This window comes from Peromyscus eremicus, chromosome 13, assembly GCF_949786415.1.
Source record: "Peromyscus eremicus chromosome 13, PerEre_H2_v1, whole genome shotgun sequence".
NCBI lineage: Eukaryota > Metazoa > Chordata > Mammalia > Rodentia > Cricetidae > Peromyscus > Peromyscus eremicus.
The window spans coordinates 11,424,683-11,447,307 of record NC_081429.1 but is presented as its reverse complement, the minus strand read 5'-3'; the positions used below and the strand labels follow the sequence as shown (position 1 = coordinate 11,447,307).

Sequence of the window (22,625 nt, the reverse complement as noted above, 5' to 3'; positions counted from 1 at the left end):
AGTCACAAACACTTTGTAAAAATAAAACATACTATTTTTTAATTAGACTTGAATTTAATATTTTATATTTGCAAATATAAATGTGACAATGATAAATTTGGAGAACTGTTCTCAAGAATAGCTGGCTTACAATGAAGTTTTTAAGTGATACATTTCACCTACTATCACAGCATAAATACTAGTATCCAACATTACACCCTGAATAATATAAATTTTAGTATTAAAGCATCAAAATATATTTTATAGATTAAACTACCTTACCTATATAATAGAACTCACTAGAAATTGAACAGTCATTACACTGCAATGTACACTGATGTAATATGTGAAACAAGTGCATAGTTTATTTTTCAAAGCCAAATATTTATCACTGAAGATAAGATGAATAAGGGAAACATGTTTGTATTTTATTATGGGTAAATATTGAGCCTAGTATGGAACTCATGGTGTCAGATTCAAAATTTCAGAATGTTATTCACTGTTTCAGTGTACCTCAGCACTGCCATTGTGATTAACCAAAAATAAAATTTTGCAGAGTGCACGTCTGCACACTGTGTTTTGCTTTGTAAAATACCTGTAACGTATCATTTTAAAGAAGCTAGGAAGGTTCACGAAAAGTGTTCCTAAGATTTTCCCTCTCTGACAAATTTCGAATTTACTTTAAGCTACGGTGCGAGCTCCCAACAGGACCCTAGATATCTTTTTTTTTTTTTTTTTTAACTATGAATAACACTTTATTCACATTTTCTTCACAACTAGAACTCTGGTAATTCAAAATTAACATCTTTGTCCGTGAACTTCTTATACACACCAGAAAAAGTTTCAGCCTTGTGCTCCACGTTGTTCTGCTGAGCTTTGTCTAAATGAACCTTTATGAGTCGGCTGCCATCCAGTTTCACGCGGATCCTCTTCCCCACAATCTCACTTGGGAAGACCAAGTCCTCGAGGATGGCGTCATGCACCCCAGTGAGGGTGCGGCTTCTGGGGCGGGCGCTTCTGCTTATTTTTCGTGGGGAGTTGGCTTGGACAGAATCCTCCTCTGAACAATGAAGACCACGTGCTTTCCACTGAACTTTTTCTCCAGTTCACGAACCAGTGGGACTTGGATTTTCTGAAAAGACTTCAGCTGAGGAACTGGTACAAAAATTATGATAGCTTTCCGGCCACCACCAACTTCAATTTCCTTGGCGGCGGTGATGTTCGGTTCCCGCAGCTGCGCCTTGAGATCCAAGTTCATCTCCAGCTCCAGCAGCGCCTGGGAGATGCCAGACTCGAACTCATCCGGCTTCTTGCCACTGGGCTTCACAATGTTGGCGCTCGAGCTGAACATGGCTCGTCCTTACAGAGTGACCCTAGACATCTTAAGGACAAACTCCTTCTGTCGTCCAGCTCCTTCACTGACTTCATTTCTATTTCCAAACGTCCAAAATACTCCACTACCTATAGGTGAGATGTCATTTACCTTCTTGATCTTGACTATTCTGACGGATGCAAGAGAAATCTCAAAGCAGTTTTGATTTGCGTTTGTCTGATAACTAAGAATGTTGAAAATCCCCTTAAATGCTTCTCAGCCATTTTGATTTCCTCTTTTGAGAATATTCTGTTTAGATCTATATCCCATCATTTCTTTGTATATTTTAGATATTAGTCTTTTATCAGATATGTGTAGTTGATAAAGTTTTTTTCCCCCCCACTTTGTGTCCTGATGCTTTGCCTGAATGATGGTTTTGATAGAGAGGAAAAAAAAAGTGTGAGTGAAGGAAGTGGAGAAGTGGAGACAATCTAGGAAGATATGAGGGAGGGGCAACCATAATCAGAAGTTTCTTCAGAGCTCAGGTGTTTGACAACTGATTCCCATCTATTGTCACACCCCTTTGGAAGGATGTGTAATATTGGGGCAGTAAGACCTAACTAGAAGTATGTTATTTAGGAATCAGACTTTGAGACCAGCAGCCCAAGTCCACTACCTGTTCTTTCTCTGCTTCCTGATTTGCCAAAACCTGAGCGAGCACTTGTAGCCAGAGCTATGAGCTGTTCCTGCTGCCTGCCTTCTTTTCCGTGGTGATTAAGTCCTCTTCAACCACTGGAAAACTCCATCTCCCCCCGCATCTTTTGTTCACAGCCCCTAGAAAAGTGAGTAATACGAGGTTTAAGGCTCTTTCGTGTACTGACATTCAGCTCTGTGGTTGGTAGAGCCTTTTCAAGGTATGTCCAACGCCTTCAGGTTCATCCCTAACATGACTCATGCCAGATAATCAGTGCCGTGGGTCCATTCATCTTTGTCTTGGTAATTACCTCAGTCAGAGTTAAGTTTTAACTATTTCTTCCTATATGACTACAACTCAGCTATGACAGCCTCTCATTTCCAGGGTACTAATCCTGGGTGTATAGTAAACCGTATGCTGAGTCTTCAGTGACTAAAAAAAAAAGCAAACCTACATGCTTGTATAAAGAGTATCACCTTTACACAAGTGAATGCTTTTTTATAATGCCTACTAGATTTTTAACACAATTTTGTAGCTAATTATTTATTATTAATTACCTAGAAATCCTGTTTTGGGAAATTATTTCTAAGCTAAAGGAGTAGTTTTCAATTAATAGTCACACAATTTCAATTGAATAGTGCACTGAAGGAAAATTTTTTAAAAATCACAGTAAATTGATTTTTTGAAAGAAAACAATTATATCATCTCCAAATGAATTAGAAAACCTATGAAATTAACCTAAATTCTACTCATTTTAAATCTCATTTATTTATTAGTTTTCTCTTTTTCTCCTCTCTCTCTCTCTCTCTCTCTCTCTCTCTCTCTCTCTCTCTCTCTCTCTCTCTCTCTCTCTCTGTGTGTGTGTATGTGTGTGTGTGTGTGTGTGTGTGTTCAGGTACATGCACTGTGGTACTCTGTGGTTTGGTCAGCGGACAATTTACAGGAGTTGAGTCTGTTTTCTTTTTATATGATATGGTACAAGTCATAAAGTCCAGGCTAGGCCATAAGGTTCCTTACTCACCTAGCCATCTCCTTGGTTCTACATTCAGTTCTTAATTTAAATTTATTATTAGCAGGATGAATAAGCTTTAAGACTTAATGATTTATATGATCAAGAAAACATCCACATTTTATACTTCTTAACATAAAAATAAAACAAAGTAAAAATGTATTGCATAGTTTCAAACTACTTTCTCTTTTAAAAGTATTATAAATTGTGAATATGTATTTTAGCCATTATTCTTTCCTTTGTCTAAAGGGCAATTTAATTTTAACATATAAATTTATGCCATGCCAATTTTAGAAGAGAAGGAAATACTCTCTAATGAAGAATAGAATCATTAAGAGTCAGATGAAATGGTCCAAAATATTGACTTTCTTCTCCTGCATATGCAGCAACTGTTAAATATTCAGTGCCCTATTTCAATACCTTTTGTGGCTATTACTGTATGAATAAAATATGTTGTCAGGGAGCTCCTGAAGCTGCTTGTGAGTCAGATGAAGAGGAACTAACCATTGAGATTGTTTGCATGGGATTCACTTCAGATAAAGAATACAGATGAAAATCCATTTCGAATAATACTTAATCAATCTTAACAGCATTATGAAATTATCTGTCTTAGTTACGGTTTCTATTGTTGTGAAGAGACACCATGACCACAGTAACTCTTATAAAGGAAGCATTTAATTAGAGCTGGCTTAAAGTTCATAGGTTCAATTCATTGTCATCATAGCAGGAAGCATTGTGGGACTCAGGCCCACATTGTACTGGAGAGGTAACAGAGAGTTCAACATGTAGATTGGCAGACAGCAGGGAGAGACAGTGAGCCACTAAGCCTGGCTTAAGCTTCTGAAACCTCAAAGCCCACCCCAAATGGCATGTTTCCTCCAGCAAGGCCACACATACTCCAAAAAGGCCACAACTCCCAATAATGCCACTCCTTATGAGCCTATGGGGACCATTTTTATTCAAACCACATCATCTGTCCTAATCCTGAGAATTAACTCAATTAAGGTAGGATATGATCTAAACATCAGATGATACAGAAAACCTCCCAAGATATTCTATGCTACACACAGTGGAGAAATACTGAAGTACATATTTGATTTTGAATAAATATTTTAAGTTATATATAGTTGTAGCTGTAAACAGAATGTGTCTCATTTTTATATATCATTCAGCTTCCATGAATCTAAAACATTTCCATGACACACCCAAATAAGTATGCAATAATAACTTTATTCAAATACCTCTGTTATAATTGTGTATTTGATATAACATTATAGGTGCTTGACATTTTTATATGTGGATTTTTACATTAAAAAATGTAATCATGTTAGGGAGAGTTTGTTCTTGAGGTGATTGTTGGTGTGCATTCATAATTTCTTTCTTCAGATAAAAAACAATTTGTGTTACAGAAAGCAGGAAAAGAGAAGACAAGACAAAAGAATAAACAATGTTAAATTATTTTGTTATGCATATTTTTGTAGATTTAATGCAATGTATAATTCTAACAGAGGCTACTAAGTAAATGCATAATAAATTGATAATTTTGATATTTTACTTCATTACACTCTTATAACATGCAATTGTCAATCTGCTAAGCAATGTACATTAAATGGTGCAGTTAACAATTTTCCAGGGAGCCATAATAGTTGAGTTTATTAAAAGTTTGGGCCATAATTGTGCATGTAAACAATTCACTTTAAATTATATTTGGGTAGACTTGAAGGCAGTTTTAAATGTATAGCCCTTTTTATTAAGAGAATGTTAAGATGGTCTTTATTATTTCTCATGCACTCACCTCTATTCTCTATATCCATGAAGTGGGTGTACTCAATTTAAACAAAGATTTTAAAAGGAACAAATATATTTCATCTTTAATGATATGAAACATAACACATAACATGAAGATCACGTTAAGAAGGCCTGATGGGCTTCTACCATGGCTATAGTGTCAGAATTATGAAAGTTGAGGGCATGAGTAAATTAATGTGTGTGCGTGTGTGTGTATATGTACTTTTTCTTAAAACTCATATACCATTATACAGAGGTGATGTGCTAAAGGTATTTATACATTGAAGGTTTAAATAGGTAACTGTCAGAATGAGCATGAATTAAATATCATACTGACTAAAAAATTTACGAAGCCACTGACTTCACTGATCACTCAGAATACATGAACTTCTCGGCTGATGTTATAAAATACATAGTTAACTAAATTAGATTTTTTTCACTTGATCTAGGGGTTAATTTTGGATATAGAAATATTTTGAATATATCTAATTTACATAATATTGGGAAGCTACAACAGCCTAATCCAGGCAGGATGACAAAGGGAACAGACCCATCAGGAATGGAGGTATGGGTCACTCCTCCAGGAAAAGAGTCAAGACCTACTGACATGCTTGTAGAGGGTAGAGAAAACACAGAATGGGTATCAGAGGAAGGTAGTCATGAGTATTATCTAAGGCCACATGACCAGTTGCAGAAATGAGGATTACAATTGACATGAGTGCTTATGTGTTATATTTTGTTAAGAATGCATTTGTACAGATAATCGTGTTTTCTTTCAATTTCTTTAACATCAATTAAGAGAATATGCTGGTTATCATATTTAAGTTTGAGATATTAAAAGAATGCCCCCATGGGACATTGCCACCTGTTCTAAATGTTTTGTGTTTGTATGAGGGGTAGTTATATCATGTTTGGTGTAATTATGGCCTGGTTAGATATACAATGTGTTTGCGATTGTGCGTGAGATAGTTATAATATGTTTAGGTGTTATTATGACCTGGTTATTGTTTTCATCTGGAAATTAAACATGACGTAAAGAGATATGATTGTGTGTCAAATTGAGAAGGGATGGATTGTGATGGCTATTCTTGGTTGTCAACTTGACTGTGTCTGGAATGAACTAATGTCTAATGTAAATCTATTTGGTCGTGGTTTTTTGTTTTGTTTTTGCTTTACTTTGCTTTGTTTTAGCAGAAAGCTATTGTTTTTTAAGATGAGAGGCTTTTTATTATTATGTCAGTATCCTCGATATTTATGAGTTTGTTTAGGTTGTTGGCTTCACCTTGGCTTAATTCTGCTGTATAAAACCTTTTCATATTGACTGTAGCTGATTCCTCCATATAAATCCTATAGAAAAAATATTTATTTAAAGAAAGTTTCCATGCATTAAAATAATTTTCTGTAAGGGTTCTATAAATGTTCAGAGTGGTTTACTTACACTGATTGTTAATGTTCTTTGAAAGAGTATAATTATATTAACTTTTCTTATTTCATGGAAGTTTTATTCAGTCCTCCTAAAAGATTAATTGACATTGTTTGAGTGAGCTATAGTTAACATGGAAAGGCTTATAAACAAATGGTTGTTTAACTGTGAGTATAACATCTCTTTAAGACATGTTACTACTTACTCCCCAGCAGCATTTCATTACTTAGAGTTCCTTGCTGATCACTTTGATATCAGCATATCTTAATTTGTTTTTCTTTTTCTCATGCAGTAGCATCTTCAACCTCCCTAATGCTGTCTTAAGTTCAGTGATCTTCAGAGGTTAATAGCTCATTGGACATCAGGCACTTTTACATCAATTGTTATTTCTCAGAAAATGAAGATATTACATAATTAGAAAATAAAATAAATAACTAGAATTTGGATAAAATTTAAGAGGAAATATTTATTTTATTTGGGTATTAATGACTCTCCATGGGATTTTCTTTTGTAGCATTAGATATTTTGCAGTTTTCTACATACCACACTGAGAGTCTTGTGTCTACATATTAAGGCCCAGGAATTATACCAGAATTAAGCACGAAGCCCACACATCCCTAAAAATAGATACAAGTTGCTGGAGGAAAGTACCTTTCAGTCTTAGGAATATACAGGAATTAAAATCAAGCAGCGATTTTTAAAAGAAAAACAAGTTTCCAAAACAGAAGAATGATTCAGTGCACTAGAATTCAAACCCAACAGTGTAGACCATTTCCACAGAGTTCGTCATCTTACTTATATTGCTAATTACTGCTGTGAAATTACATCAGAGGTACACAGAGCAGTGGCCTAATGTTCTCTTGTATGGGGCCTGGTCTACTTCAGATTTATGATAATACTACCATTTGAGAGAATAATGTATTTCAACTTATTTGCACAAATTGGTAAACATGTCAGTTACTGATGACTTAGATGAGAGCTAAAAGGCTTAGTATCTTCCCATAAATCAAACCCAGAGGCTTCTTTGATTGTCTTTAAAATAGCTTGTCTAAGCAGTAGTTGCATACATATGCAAGCACTGTTATTAAAAGATTCATTAATGATTCTAAGCACTTACTACCAAACATCCCTGGCTTCTTTCTTGTTTGCAAGATGCTTATTAAATATTTAGTATCAGGATATGTAAAATGTACTTATGCCATAATTATGTTTCTCTTAAAATAACTTTTATCATGTAAGTAGACTAAAACATCTTTAGTACTCAGAGACAGCATTTCACCTGGGGAATAAAAAATACAGCTCTCAATATAATTAAATTGTTTAACATTATTTCACTCAAGGAACTATATTTCTGAATCTTCTTCTAACTTAATAGGGAAATTCTAGTAAATGTGTATTTTCCAAAGTTCAAAATTACATCATGTAAAATTTTTTACTGAAAAAAAACTATACATTTGTTCATTTAACCATCCATTAACCCAACCATTCCTTTATTCACTATTTAATCACCCAAAAATATCTGGTAAGCTGTGACAACACCGAAATATTTCTACTCACATAGGAATAAAGAATTTTCTGTAAATTTCATTTTTTCTTGATTAAACAGAGCAAGTACTACCATCTCAACATAAAACACATAGTGTTTTAAGACAGACAAGAATATCTTGTCATTTTATTCTGGTTATCTATACCGCCTTTACTAAATTAAAATTATCATCTTTTTTGCAATATCTCATATTTGTTTTCTTCATGCTAATGTGTTTACTCAATGTATCTTTTGTTTCTGCTAATTTGACTGCTCTTTCTTGAGCTGCTAATTATTTTCATATAAAAGAATGCATACCATCTGTTATCTGGCACTAGAAGCTAATGTAGGCTAATGATATCAATTATTTATGCCATGTTTTGCTACTTGCAGCTCATTCTAATTCTTCAATTCTAAGCAAGTGCCTATTGGACAAGTGACTGTTGGATAACTGCTAGAGATGGGAACGGGGTTGCCTTTCCTACTAGACGGAAAAAGAATGGCCTTAGAGGAATTTGGTCTTCAGGTGAAATGCAAGCTTCAGGGTTTATTGGCAAGTAGAACTCTATGTGCAACAAGAAAGGACATGCATTCTTAATCTCCACTAACAAAAAGAATATGGTTTATGACTATGAAATTTCATATATGTTTTCTCTTGTACTCATTAATAAGAACAATTGATTAGACAAAGAGAGCTTATAATGATTGTGTTTCACCTTTGATTCTGAAAAAAAAATTTCTTCAAAATATGTTCTTTAGCATCTCTTAAATCTCAGACTAGGGCTCAAAGATGATTTCCCCACTACAACAGGTTAGGAATTTGAACAAAAGAGGCAAATTCCCATGACGTTATTAACTTCCTTGTTCTCATGCTCTATCATTACTAATGACAAGAATCAATTAAATATTAAAAGAAGTGAAAAATGAAACTTGAACAAAACTTAAAACTCTCTTAATTCTTGAGGAGAAGAACCAAAATAGAGTGGTACACATGTTTTTCAGAAGACTACATTTTCCTTTCCATTATATTTCTTTTTTTCTTTTTTCTTTCTTTCTTTTTTTGAGACAGGGTCTTACTATGTAGCCCTGGTTATCCTGAAACTAACTATATAGACCAGACTGGCCTAGAACTCACAGAGCTATGCCTGCCTCTGACTCTTAAGTTCTGAAAATAAAGGCATGTGTCAGTATACTTCACAAAGATATATTTCTTAACAAGGTTTTACTGTTGATTCTGGGGATAAACTTTATCTGATTTATATCCTGATATATGTTTCAAAAAATTAAGATTATGAATTAAAAACAGGACAGTAAAAACAAAGTAAAATATATAAACAGAATGATAATAAACTAAAAATCTATAGATGGCAAAGAAAACAAACATTAGAGTAGATAAACAGCCTATAAAATACTAGGAAATATTTACAAAGTATACATGTAACAAAGTTGATATAAGATGTCACATCACTGAGCCATAAGAATTCAAATAACTCAGATTTAATCATTGGCAAAGCTGCTGGGCATGGTGATATATCGCTATTGACCTTGAAGTCTCAGGCAAGACAACCAGGAGTCCAAGACCATCCTGTACTACTTATTGAGTTTGAAGCCAACTTGGTCTATGTGAGACCCAGTCATTCATATATATATATATATATATATATATATATATATATATATATATATATATATATATATATATATAACAAGCCAACAAACAAACCAAAAGTCAACTATTCTAGAGTATTCTAGAGACAGAAAACACTACTTAAAAGATTACATACAAATAGCCAACAAATATTTAGGGGAAAAGGTAGCGTGTCTCATTAATCATCAGTAATCACCAGAAAGATTACATCTGGTGTTGTTTGCTTTTGTTATTTTGGGGGACCTGCCACCCAGCTCCCAAATAAATCATACACGTACACGGGGGCTTATTTTTACTTATAAATGTCCAGCCTTAGTTTGACTTGTTTCTAGTCAGCTTTCCTTATCTTTAAATTATCCCGTCTTTTACCTCTGGGCTTTTCCCATTTTCTTCTGTAAATCTTACTTTTACTCTGTGGCTGGCTGTGTAGCTGGGTGGCTGGCCTCTGAAGTCCTCCTCTTCTGGCTACTTCTTTTCTCCTCCCAGATTTCTCCTTCTATTTATTCTCTCTGACTGCCAGCCCAGCCTATCCTTTCTCCTGCCTCGCTATTGGCCATTCAATTCTTTATTAGAATATCAGGTGTTTTAAACAGGCAAAGTAACACATCTTCATGGAGTTAAACAAATGCACCATAAACAAAAGTCACAACCATAAAATAATATGAAATTTAAACCATAATGAAATACCATCTAATTGCAGTGATAATGACATGACCAAAAAAAGTAAGAGGTTTGGGGAACTGGAGACATGGTTTATTGGTTAAAAGCACTTACTGCTCTTACACAGCACTTGAGTTTGATTTTTAAAACCTAATTGGTTGGCCCTCAACCATCTGTAACTACAGCTCCAGGAGATCAATAGTCCTTTTTTTCATAGTCACCTCTGTGACTATGTGCACACACACAGAGATGAGGACAGAGAGACAGAAAGAGACAAAGAGACCGAGACAGATAGAGAGAATAAACTAAAAAGAAATATGGCTAATGTATTGGCAATAATATTGACAAAAAGGAACTTTTAAGCATGGCTGGTTGGAGTGAAATTAGTAAACTCATTATAGAAAACAGTTATGAAGATCCTCAAAAAATTATACTCTTACTAGTAATCTCATTACTAGGTATGCATCCAAAAGAATGAAATCAGTATACTGAAACATCTGCACTCCCTGTCCACTGAAGCTCTATTTAAAATAGCCAAGTGTAGAGGGAATGAAGTTTCTATCAACTGAAGAAGTAGTATGATGTAAGAGTGCAGCTGTGTCTCCCAGAAATACCAAAGAATACATACCCATGAAGTCTCATCAATATCGCTACCTCAATACGGCCCCAACAAGGATGACATCAATAGATACACTAATATGGTGATATTTTATTTGTATTAAAATGTTATTTGTATGTTAATAAGTAAAGTTGGCCGGGGGTCAGAGTTATTAGCAAGCCACAGGAAAGCAGGGCAGTGGTGGCATACACTTGTAATCCCAGCACTTGGTAGGCAGAGCTAGGTAAGTCTCTGTGTGTTCAGGGATACAGCCAGTATTGGATACACATGTCTTTAATCTCAATACCAATCATAGAAAACCTGGAGGTCTATAAAGACAGACCATAATGAGGCAGTCATGTGGTTGGGTTTACAACCAATGAGGAAGCAGAACAGAAACACTATATAAAGACTTTAACACAGGAAGTAGCTCTGGTTCGGAGAGGTAGGACCACTGCAGGAGGAAGGGTAAGGTTTTAGCTCTTAGCTCTGACCTCTTGGCTTTCTTCTTTGCATTGGTTCTGTATTTCTTATTTAATAAGACGGTTGGTTACATCTACACACTAACATGGTTGAGCAAAAAGTTTTGGTGTCTCAACCCAAGAAAAGAATTCCAGGCAACAAAGGAATGCTGAGAGTGTGAAAAATGATCTTCACTTAGGAGGAGCCCCAAGTTGGTTATGTAACACCAAGTGGCCAGACCTGGACATGTGTGTATATATATAAATATACGTGTGTGTGTGTGTGTGTGTGTGTGTGTGTGTGTGTGTGTGTGTGTGTAAAACATACAGATTGAGAAAGTAGCATTCATATATTTAGGAAAACACACACATATATGTGTATCTATACATGCAATACAATAATTAAAAAAACAGAGATCAAGAGAAGACACTTAGGAAGGATTGAAAAGAGGAAAGGGGAGGAGGAATGATGTAATTGTGTTCAGTTTAAAATTTTTTAAAATAAGTTTTAGATGGAGCAATGAGTTGTAAAGTCTTGAAAGAGTAGAGGACAGAGAGGATGAGCAAAGATTTCTACTAGGCTATTGAACACAAGATCAACAACAGGGAAAGATTATGAAGCTGTGTGTTTATAAAGGCTAGAGGACAATATGTAGAAAGTTTACATCATAAACAAACATTGAATGTTTGAGATAGACGTATTTAACCTGACATAAATAGTATAAAAAATATGCATGCAATATTCCATGTCATTTCATTAATTGTGGCAAACTATGTCCTTTTGTAACAGTTGAAAATAAGTTTAGCTTAAATAAAAAAAATCATTAAGTCTTTGCATTTGGTCTTTAAAACATGCCCTTTAAGTATAAAACATAATGAAAATATACTTTTTAGTGCTGCTTTCACTGTATAAGTACCCCCAATTCAAACATGAATATTAATAAGCATTAATAATATCTCTAACAATTAGCTATTAGGTACATACTAGAAAAGTATAAATGTCAAGTATAATTCATTATTCAAAAAACACTAATTTTTCTTTCTTTTATAAAATTTTGAGATCTTCTTAACAGATAATACTGAATAAGAGTGTATTAAGTCAAGAAAACTCACAGAATCAACTAACCTGGGCTAATAGGGGCTCACAGAGACTGAACCAATAACCAGGGAGTCTGTATGGGACTGGTTATAGGCCCTCTGCATATACTTTACAGTTGTGTAGCTTGGTCCTCTTGTGAGACTTGTTACAGTGGGAAGAGGGGATGTCTCTGACTCTTTTACTGCCTTTTGGGACCCTTCTGCTCATACTGGATCATCTTACCCAGCCTTTGTACATGGGGAGGTGCTTAGTCTTACTGCAACTTGATATGTCATTTTTTGTTTGTTTTTTATTCATGGGAGACCTTCGTTTTCCTAAACAGAAACAGAGGAGGAGTGGATTGGGGAATGAGAACAGAGGAGGAATGGGGAGAAGGGATTGGAAGGGAAGGAGCAGGGGTGGGGTGGGAACTGCAGCCAGGTTGTAAAACAAATAAATACATTTATAAAAGAAAAAATGTTTAAGTAATGACACTCATTTAAAATTCCATGATCATTTAATCTTGTTCATATTTTTTAGAAACATGTATCGATTTTTTTCAGCATATTTCAATGTTCTATGATTCTCTTCTGTAGGATAATAATTTATTACTGTCTGCCTATGCTTCTGGAGAATATTGGCAACATTCAATTGTGGTGATATTTTGTTGTACTCTAATAAAATTTGCCTAATGATCAGAGGACAGCCAGACACTAGATTAAACATAGAGGTCAGGCAATGGTGACACACAACTTTAATTCTAGCACTTGGGAAGCAGAGATCCCTCTGGATCTCTGTGAGTTCAAGGCCACACCAGGCTACATGCTACTGATCCAGTCTAGGAGAGAAATAGAGCCAGACAGTAGTGGCACACACCTTTAACCTCAGTATTTGGGAAGCACACATGCCATTAATCTCAACACTAGGAAGGTTGAGATAGGAAGTGAAATATCTGAGTGAAGAAAGGCATAAGGTGTGAGGAGACAGGAACTAGAGACCCTTTTGTCGGAGGACTCAGAGGCATTCAGTCTGAGGATTCATGGAGACAGGGACTTCTCTTTTTGGCTGAGGAGTTGGCAAGGTGAGAAGTGGCTGTGACATGTTTCCTCTGAACTTTCAGCATTTACCCCAATTATCTGGCTCCTTCAGCATTTACCCCCATATCTGACTCTGGGTTTTTATTATAAGACCATTTAGGATTCGTGCAACATTTAATTCTTAGTTGCAGCATACATACTTTATATTTTAAAATTAATTATTAATATTAAGTTTGTATTATCATGTAGTATCAGTTATGATTACAGCATGACAACTTTATGTTTCATAGTACATCCATACACAATTCTTAATCACACTGCTAACAAGTGTTCTGTATTTGAGGATGTGTGTATGTTTGAACCCACAGGTTTATGTAAACCAGGAAGTGAGAGATATTAGAACTAGCTCTGAGTAGCCTACAGGACACAACAGTACTTAATAAATAAGATGAAATTCCTATTCATTTAAAAATGGATATATTAATGCATCTGGCTAAATATTTTTACATATGCAGAGATATATCAAAACAGAAGTATATACTCATAAATCATCTCATATTAATAAAATAATTAGATACACACACACATATACATGTATAACACGACTTAGTCATGTGCTGAAATTCAAACAAAGTCAAACATAGCTTGTATTAATGATACAATGGCCAATGTGGAACTAAGGGTTACACTAAAATAAGTAGAAAAACTTTGTTTTAAGTTTGCTCTCTCTTATTCTAATCTAACTAACTCTGCTTAACTTTGATTATTGGAAAAATTTTTAAGTTTTGTAAAAATAAGAATTAACACCACACGATATACTCAAGATGTGCCTAATAAAAAGTACTTTATATGTGGAAGATATTTTAATCCTATCTTTTATGAAAACAGGGTTACTAAAATTGGGATTAGCTTATCAAAATATCATCATTTCAAAACTTTCTACATGGATTCTTGCTCCCTGTCTATCAGCTTAGCATAGTAAATGGAAATTTCTTGTGGGGGTGGTAGAACCCCAAAATGAGATGAGCACAAGTCAGAAGGTAACATTCAACAAACAAACAAATGTTAATTTTGTATCTTTTCTACATGGAGTCAAGCTTCTTTAGGAGTATATTTTGCTTTACGCACTTGTTTTTGTTATACTAAGTTTACATTACTTTTGAATCTATTTCTTTTTTCATAGTTTATTCTTTGCACTGAGGTCAAATGCAAAGTTTCATGCATACCTGGGGAAATCTTACCACATCCTGGCTGATGCTCTCCCTGGTCTATGTGATTGATTGTCTCCCTTCATTTCTTGTGGACAACTGATCACTCTTGGTAAATAATTAGTTACTCGGTTTGTGCATTCAGGTATGTGCTTGGTGACTCTACCTAGATACTAACTTTGAAATCTACAGTAATGCAAACTTCTGGAAGTCTTTTCAATCCACAGGTATCAAATTCTCAAATAGTCAAAAGTAGAAACAAATGTTTGCAGTTCTCAAAGCTCAAACATGGATATGGGAACTGTGTCTATGACATTTCTTCAGGTTTGTCTTAAATGTGCATGAACCATCTGAACAACAAAATCAAAGATAATGCTTTAAATTTGTTCATAATTTTGGTGAAGGTATATTCCTTTACTAAAAATGCCTGTCTAGCTAATATTTCAACATAGAACAATGATATATTATTTAGTAATAATTGATCCATATGTGGTTGTTCATCAAGAAGTAGATGAACTTTGGCCTTAAGTCATACACTTAAAAACTGATATATGAAGTCAAAGATGTAAAATTTATGAAGTAAATTTGTCAAAATGGTACAGTGGAAATGGTAGGTATCTAAACAAATGTTTTTTTTAAAGTGGTACCTATGAATAAGAATATAAGAAAAATATACCATTACACATAATACAAGACTGATTAAAATTAAAATATCAGAAGTATAGAACAAATAAAAATTATATCCATAATATAATACATTGAAATACATAAGTAAAATGTTTAAAAACCCCACAGATAATTACATACAAATAAGCATCCAAAGACTTAAAAGCATAAATGATTAATAATAATAAAAATACAGTAGCTGTGATTGTTAGTGCAGGCATACTCAGTATAAAAATTTGTATTTACTTTGTGGACATTGTAATGAGGTTAAGTAGGAAGATGAATAAGGTACATAAAATGATATCAAATTATTTTCTATTGTGTTTGTGCTGTTATGATAAACTACCAGAAATATAATACCTTAAAATATCCTAATTTGTTAATATCTCAGATGATGAATTTCTGTAGCTTGGGGTAGCTACTTCTATTTAAGTTTTCCCAGAATGAAATTAAAGTTTTTGCATGTTATTGTGTTCCTTTCTGGTCCTTAGAGGTAATTTTGAAAATTGCGATGTGATATTTTAATTGGCACAATTTAATTCCTTGTGGTGGTGATGAAGATCCCAGCATTATTATTATGTTATTTTTCCTTGGTTAATACTCAGCAACTATTTCTTGCCCATATTTCCTTGTCATTGGACCACCTAGAGTTTACAGCACCACCAGCAAGACAATGTCTCATGCTTAACTTCTTTTAGGGAATTAAGTCTCTTACCCATATACCTCTCCTTTGTTTTATTCAAAGTAGACTAAGCAGGATCCTGATCAAAGGAGGCCTATAATCATATTTATTGATGTGGTTCAGAGTCATGAATAAGGATATACAAAACTTACATGTCACAATACAGGAATGTTGTCCAGCTTACTTTGTTGATAGCCAGCAATTACAATAGTATGATGAAATTTTGGTAGTGGTATGTATGCATATATGCACACATAAAACGATAACTGAAAGAAATGGTTATAACATCATTAATAATTGAGTGAAATAGATATTATTATTTTCCAAATAGTTAATTTGGAATTTCTCAAAGCCTGCTCTCTGAGGACCAGCTTTTATGGAATCAGGAGTCTTACCCAGCTATGACACTGATGAACTACAACAAAGGCCACAATGGAATGATAAACCTAAGAGGGCTGTAGTGACAGCACACGTGCCTTTCTGATAACCAATGGCTTTCTAATTGGACCTAAGACCCAGTTAACAGACAGAACTCACACTTTGAACTGGAAACCTGCCAAATACCCAAGGCTAGTGAAGTCATGAATCTTGGAAGAGAGTTTATAATCTCCACTTTACTAAATGAGAATAATCTCTAATTGCATTCTAAATATTCATCTTTATCCCCACAGATAAGTGTAATCCTTGACCCGCAGCAAGGAAATTTTTCTTTGCAACACATGAAGACCATGACAAGAAACCACAACTGATCAAAATGCACAGTGATGGATGCCAGTCCCAATAGATATATCTACAGTACAATACTCACAACTCAGGTTCCAGGATTATTGCAGAAGAAGGGGCAGAAAGAATGTCAGAACTGGAGAATCAAGAGAATTTCTGTGAGATTATGTCTCTCAGGAATGTCAAAAGGTGTACCCATCCATCCTACCAAAACCAGCATGAGCTTTTCTCTGCTGAGTAGATTGTGTATATGTACCACAATTTATTTATCCATTCTTCAGTTGAAGGGCATCTAGGTTGTTTCCAGGTTCTGGCTTTTACAAACAATGCTAATACAAACATAGTTGAGCAAGTGCTCTTGTGGTTTGATTGGGCATTCCTTGGGTATATGCCCAAGAGTGGTATAGCTGGAACTTGGGGGAGATGGATTCCCAATTTTCTAAGAAAGCACCATATTGATTTCCAAAGTGGTTGTACAAGCTTGCATTCCCACCAGCAGTGGAGGAGAGTTCCCCTAGCTCCACATCCTCTCCAGCATAAGGTGTTTCAGTGTTTTTGATCTTAGCCATTCTGACAGGCATAAGGTGGTATCTCAGAGTCATTTTGATTTGCATTTCCCTGATAATTAGGGATGTTGAACAATTCCTTAAATGTCTTTCAGCCTTTTGAATTTCCTATGTTGAGAATTCTCTGTTTAGTTCTATAGCCCATTTCTTAATTGGACTGTTGGACATTTTGATGTCTAATTTCTTGAGTTCCTTATATATTCTGGATATCAGTCCTCTGTCAGATGTGGGGTTGGTGAAGACCTTTTCCCATTCTGTAGGCTGTCGCTTTGCCTTGTTGACCGTATCCTTTGCTCTACAAAAGCTTCTCAGTTTCAAGAGGTCCCATTGACATCATGAGGTTTGCAGGCAAATGGATGGATCTAGAAAAAATCATCCTGAGTGAGGTAACCCAGACTCAGAAAGACAAACATGGTATGTACTCACTAATAGGAGAATACTAGATGTGGAACAAGGATGACTGGACTGCTACTCACATCACCAGGGAGGCTACCTGGAAAACAGGACCCCAAGAAAGACACGGGGATCACCCAATGACGGAGAAATGGATGAGATCTACATGAACAATCTGGACATGAGTGGGGGTAATGAAGGGCGAGGTCGAGGGATAGAGTGCTTGGGGGAGCGGGAGATCCCAGCTGGATCAAGAACAGAGAGGGAGAACAAGGAATAGGAGACCATGGTAAATGAAGACCACATGAGAATAGGAAGAAGCAAAGTGCTAGAGAGGTCCACAGAAATCCACAAAGATACCCCCACAATAGACTACTGGCAATGGTCGAGAGACAGCCCGAACTGACCTACTCTGTTGATGGGATGGCCAAACACCCTAAATGTTGTGCTAGAAACCCCATCCAATGACTGAAGGAACTGGATGCAGAGATCCACAGCTAGGCCACGGGTGGAGGTCCGGGAGTCTAATTAGCAAGAAAGAGGAGGGTTTATATGAGCAAGAATTGTTGAGATCAAGGTGGGATAAAGCACAGGGACAAATAGCCAAACGAATGGAAACACATGAACTATGAACCAATGGCTGAGGGGCCCCCAATTGGATCAGGCCCTCTGAATGGTTGAGATAGTCGAATGGCTTGATCTGTTTGGGAGGCATCCAGGCAGTGGGACCGGGTCCTGTGCTCATTGCATGAGTTGGCTGTTTGAAACCTGGGGCTTATACAGGGTCGCTTGGCTCGGCCTGGGAGGAGGGGACTGGACCTGCCTGGAACTGAGTCTATCAGGTTAATCTCAGTACTCGGGGGAGGCTTTGCCCTGGATGAGGTGGGAATAAGGTGTAGGCTGGGGGGAAGGGGAGGGGGGAGGAGGGGGGAGAACAAAGGAATCCGTGGCTGATATGTAGAACTGAATTGTATTGTAAAATAAAATTAAATTAAATTAAAAAAAAACCAGCATGAGTTGAACATGAAATGATCAAGAATGACAAAAGACATTACTCATATGGGTGAAGGTCCACAAGATTCAACAATACACAAAGAAAATAGGCAACTAAGGAATTATGAAGGCAGGAGACATAGTCTTCCCTAGGCAAGAGTGTAGCAACTGATTATCCAATGCCAAACCATCAACCTTGAAAACATACATACAAGTAACATTATACAGAGTTAACAGGTTATATTTATGTACTTAGGATATATTGTATATTTATTCAATTAATGAAAAGAGAGGCCATGAATTTAAAAGAGAGGAAATAGTGCATATGACCATTTGGATGGAAGAAAGAAAAAGGGGAAATTATGACATTATATTTTAATCTCAAAACAAAAAAGAAATAATAAAACTGTCTGGATCTCCAATATTTTTATTTACTGACTCCATGTCTATAACTTTCTATACATATGTTTCCTTGCCATTTTAAAATTATTTTAAATAATGTATTTTACCTAATCTGATAGTTTGGCAGAATATATTTTACCTTTAAATGAATCATGCTATCTTAGAAACATTTAGGTGGCTGTGAGTCAAATCAGATCCAGGATTTGGTTTCATTTGTTATTTTATAAATATTTCTATTGTTATACCTTCTTTTCTCTCAAATGCTTGAACATGTTGGCTGATACAGGTTGCTTACTTAGTAGATAAGGGCACCTGCTGCAATAACATGTACATAGTTCACATCTGTAACACTCACACCGAGCCAAGGCATAGCTTCATATGCCTGGACCCCCAGCGCTGTTGGGGATAGCATTTTGCTGGGTTTCACTAGATGATAGCCTAGCCTCAAATTCAGTAAAATAAACCGTGTCGAAGAAATCAGGCAGAATAATAGACAAGATACTGAGTGTCCTCCTTTGCCCCCCACAAGTACTTACATGCACACAAACACACACACAAAGCACACACACACACACACACACACACATAAAGCACACACTTACACATACCACACCCATGTATTACATAATTTCACACACATGCACAAAATAGGAAAAAAAAGCTTGTATGTTTTACATTTATTTAAAATATTCTGTTTACTATATTTGTGATTACTGGTGATACTATTACTTTCCCATCATCAGCACAGCACCCAGAACCATATGTGGCCTGGGCTGATTACGTTGACTATTTTAACCTGGGCTTCTGGGTATTTTGTAACAATTCAGCAGCTTGGAACCTTCAAATGACTCCTCAAGCAACATTCTTAAGTCATTTGTATTGCATTTTACCTCTCCTAGCCTTCCTTAGACTAGCCACTTGGAAAAAATGGTTCTTTGTTTTATTTTATTTTTTAAGACACTAAAAGGAATAAATGTATTTTTGAAAAAAAATGCACCTCAAATCCAACTGAGTGTATATCTGATTTTCTCAAGGGCATGCTAATGCATACTTGTTAACTTCAAGCAACTTTACAACCAAGTCACACATGGCAATGACATTTTAAAAATAAGAATTAGACTACTAAGACAAGCTCTGTTAAAAATTAATTCCCCAATGGCTCTCTACCAACTCATTGTTTTAGCAGACTGAATGTCAGAAAGGACTGTGAACACTTCTTCCGTGGTCCAGGAAGACACACTTATCAAACCAGAAAGCAATAGCTTTGGGTATTATTAATGAAAGACAAAACAAGCAAATCCTGCCTAAGAGACTGTGAAATAACTTATTTCAAAGACACTATATCTTACTTTGGTTATTTTCTTTAGCATGCCTCATATGTCACAGGATCAGTTGATTAAAGGATGGACTGGAAGCCACAATTGCTGAAATCTAATTCAAGTCTGGACTTTTATTGATGCACTCAATCTTGATTCACTTGTTCTATTCTAAGACGTGTACAATTTCTCTGAGTGGGTATTTCTGAGAATAATTCCCTTTAGGAATTTATCAATCATAAAAATAAAGTTAAAAGTTTAACAGTAAAAGGCAAACAAATGCATACCTCAGTGTGCTTTTGTTTTGTGCTATCTGTTTTTATTTCAACCATATACTTTTACCTTATCTCCAAGGATACTTCAAGTAAAACACTTAGCTTTAGCAAACAGCAAATAGCTTAATATATTTGAGTAACAGCAAGTAACTATTTAATATATTAAGTACATTTGTGTACATGTTTTTGTTTTCAATTATACAATATGAATGTGAGAAGCTTCTACAATAAAAGTAAAGAACATCTATCCTTTGTTTATCTACATAAGCAGGTGGCATTTAGAGAAGACATTAACTCATTCGCACAGTCATCTTCCCGTTCTGCAGTGTTCTACAGTGACAATGTTGTTAAAAAAGTGAATGTAGGACCAAAGCTAGAGGACACATGCTGAGTGCAGCATGAACATTGTGAAAACTCTGTAAAAGATTCTTCACCATTGTGAGTTACCCATTCTGTTTTCTCCACCGCTGTAAAAATTAGAGGATCATACTAAGGGAATCCATGGAGCATGTGTTAAAACAGTATAACGATTCAACTCCCTTTTAAGGCATATACACAATCTAGTCTGGCAACATATATACATACTTCAGCAAGAAAACACCCTTTTAGTAACGACAATCAAGTCAGGAAAATGTGCTACACCAGATTTCCTCCAAAGTGCTTGCAAATGTCCATTACTGTTTTTCATCAAAAGCTTTTTTTGTTTTTAAGTAGAATCAAGAAGACTAACCAACTTACTTTTCAAAAACATGAGACAATTGAATTTTCAGTATTCTGGCCAAAAATGAATTTAAAAATTACAATAATCTCACTTGGTTAGCAAGAGTTTTTACTTCTTACATTTTTTGAGACTATAATATAATTACCCCACATTTTCCTTCCCCTTTCTTCCTCCAAACCCTCCAATGTAGCCCCTCACTCTCTCCTTCTTTTAATTGTTTTTACATATATATGCATAGTATAAGGTTTGTCTAGTTTTTATGTTAGTGTGTTTTAGAAAAATAGAAGAGTAAATATGGAGTCTATCTTTGAAATTATAATTCTAATCATGTTCCATGTATCTTTTTTGATATATGAATTGTGATTAAAATGTATGTTGTCAAACTTTAAAAAAAATCTAAATAGAAAGAAGTAGGATGAATTATGTGTTTTGTTTTTTCTTTTTGGGGGCAGGTGGGATTGGAGTATTTCCTGAGAATAGTTGGAATAGTTTCGTGAGAATCACTATTCACATTCAGAGTTGCCCAGAGAGGAGAAACAATGTCTACTAACAGATTTCTCTTCATTTTTTATAAGTAGTGCTTTGAGATCAGTGTCTCTTTTACCATTTGCTTTATTTTACATTAGTGAAGAGATGGTTGGCTACTGTCACCTTGTGAAACGGAAGCTCAATTCATTTGCTTTGCCACATAAATCATCCTTGAAATTTAGTCAGAGTCCATTAGCAGTTGGCTCCTCATTTAAGTACAATTACGGAGAAACAAAACAAAAACATAGCTTTAGACACATGCAGAATTGATTTCAGTTTTGCAAAGAATTAGACATCACTTTAGGATAGATGAAAGTCAAAAAGATAGAAATAAATGTCCTTGAAGAAAAACAATGTAATAGAGAAAATCTTCTGAAAATCAAGTCAAAACAAACCTATCACATAGAGGAAAAGTGTATAATAGGTAGAAATGAAAACACATTGTGAGGGAAGGCCGTGAACGTGTGCACGCCACCAAAACTCACTGCGGCATTGGAAGCTGAAAGAGACTTACACTCACATATCTGGCCAGAACTACAGAGAGAATCAGAGTTCAGGAATGCAAATATTACTAAACATATAAGCAAAAAAATGCAATAAAGTATGAGAGATCAGTGATTATAATACTGCATTATAGGAATTCGACAGTGCGAAAGGAACTGAATCAACAACAAAGATTACATTACATCTGGAAAACATAAATATCCTTAAAGAACTCAAGGACTCAGAGGATGACGAGAAGACAGAAAAGAAACATGTTCTTTCTGTGGAAATACACACTCTTTCCACATAGAACAGTGTGTTATACATTGTATGTTCAAAAGTTTGCTTACTTCATATAAAAGATTTAAATTAATCTTTGTTAGGTCAACATGAAAAGATAAAAGGAATAAAAACCAGCTATGTTATAAAGTTTGCTGCTAATATATTTTTAGAGTTT

At 35.2% G+C, this 22,625-nt stretch overlaps 1 pseudogene; it reads right to left on the bottom strand.

The window, feature by feature from the left end:
- Nucleotides 1–755: 755 nt before the first annotated feature.
- LOC131923460 (small ribosomal subunit protein eS7-like) lies at nt 756–1,330 on the bottom strand (annotated as a pseudogene).
- Nucleotides 1,331–22,625: the final 21,295 nt, after the last annotated feature.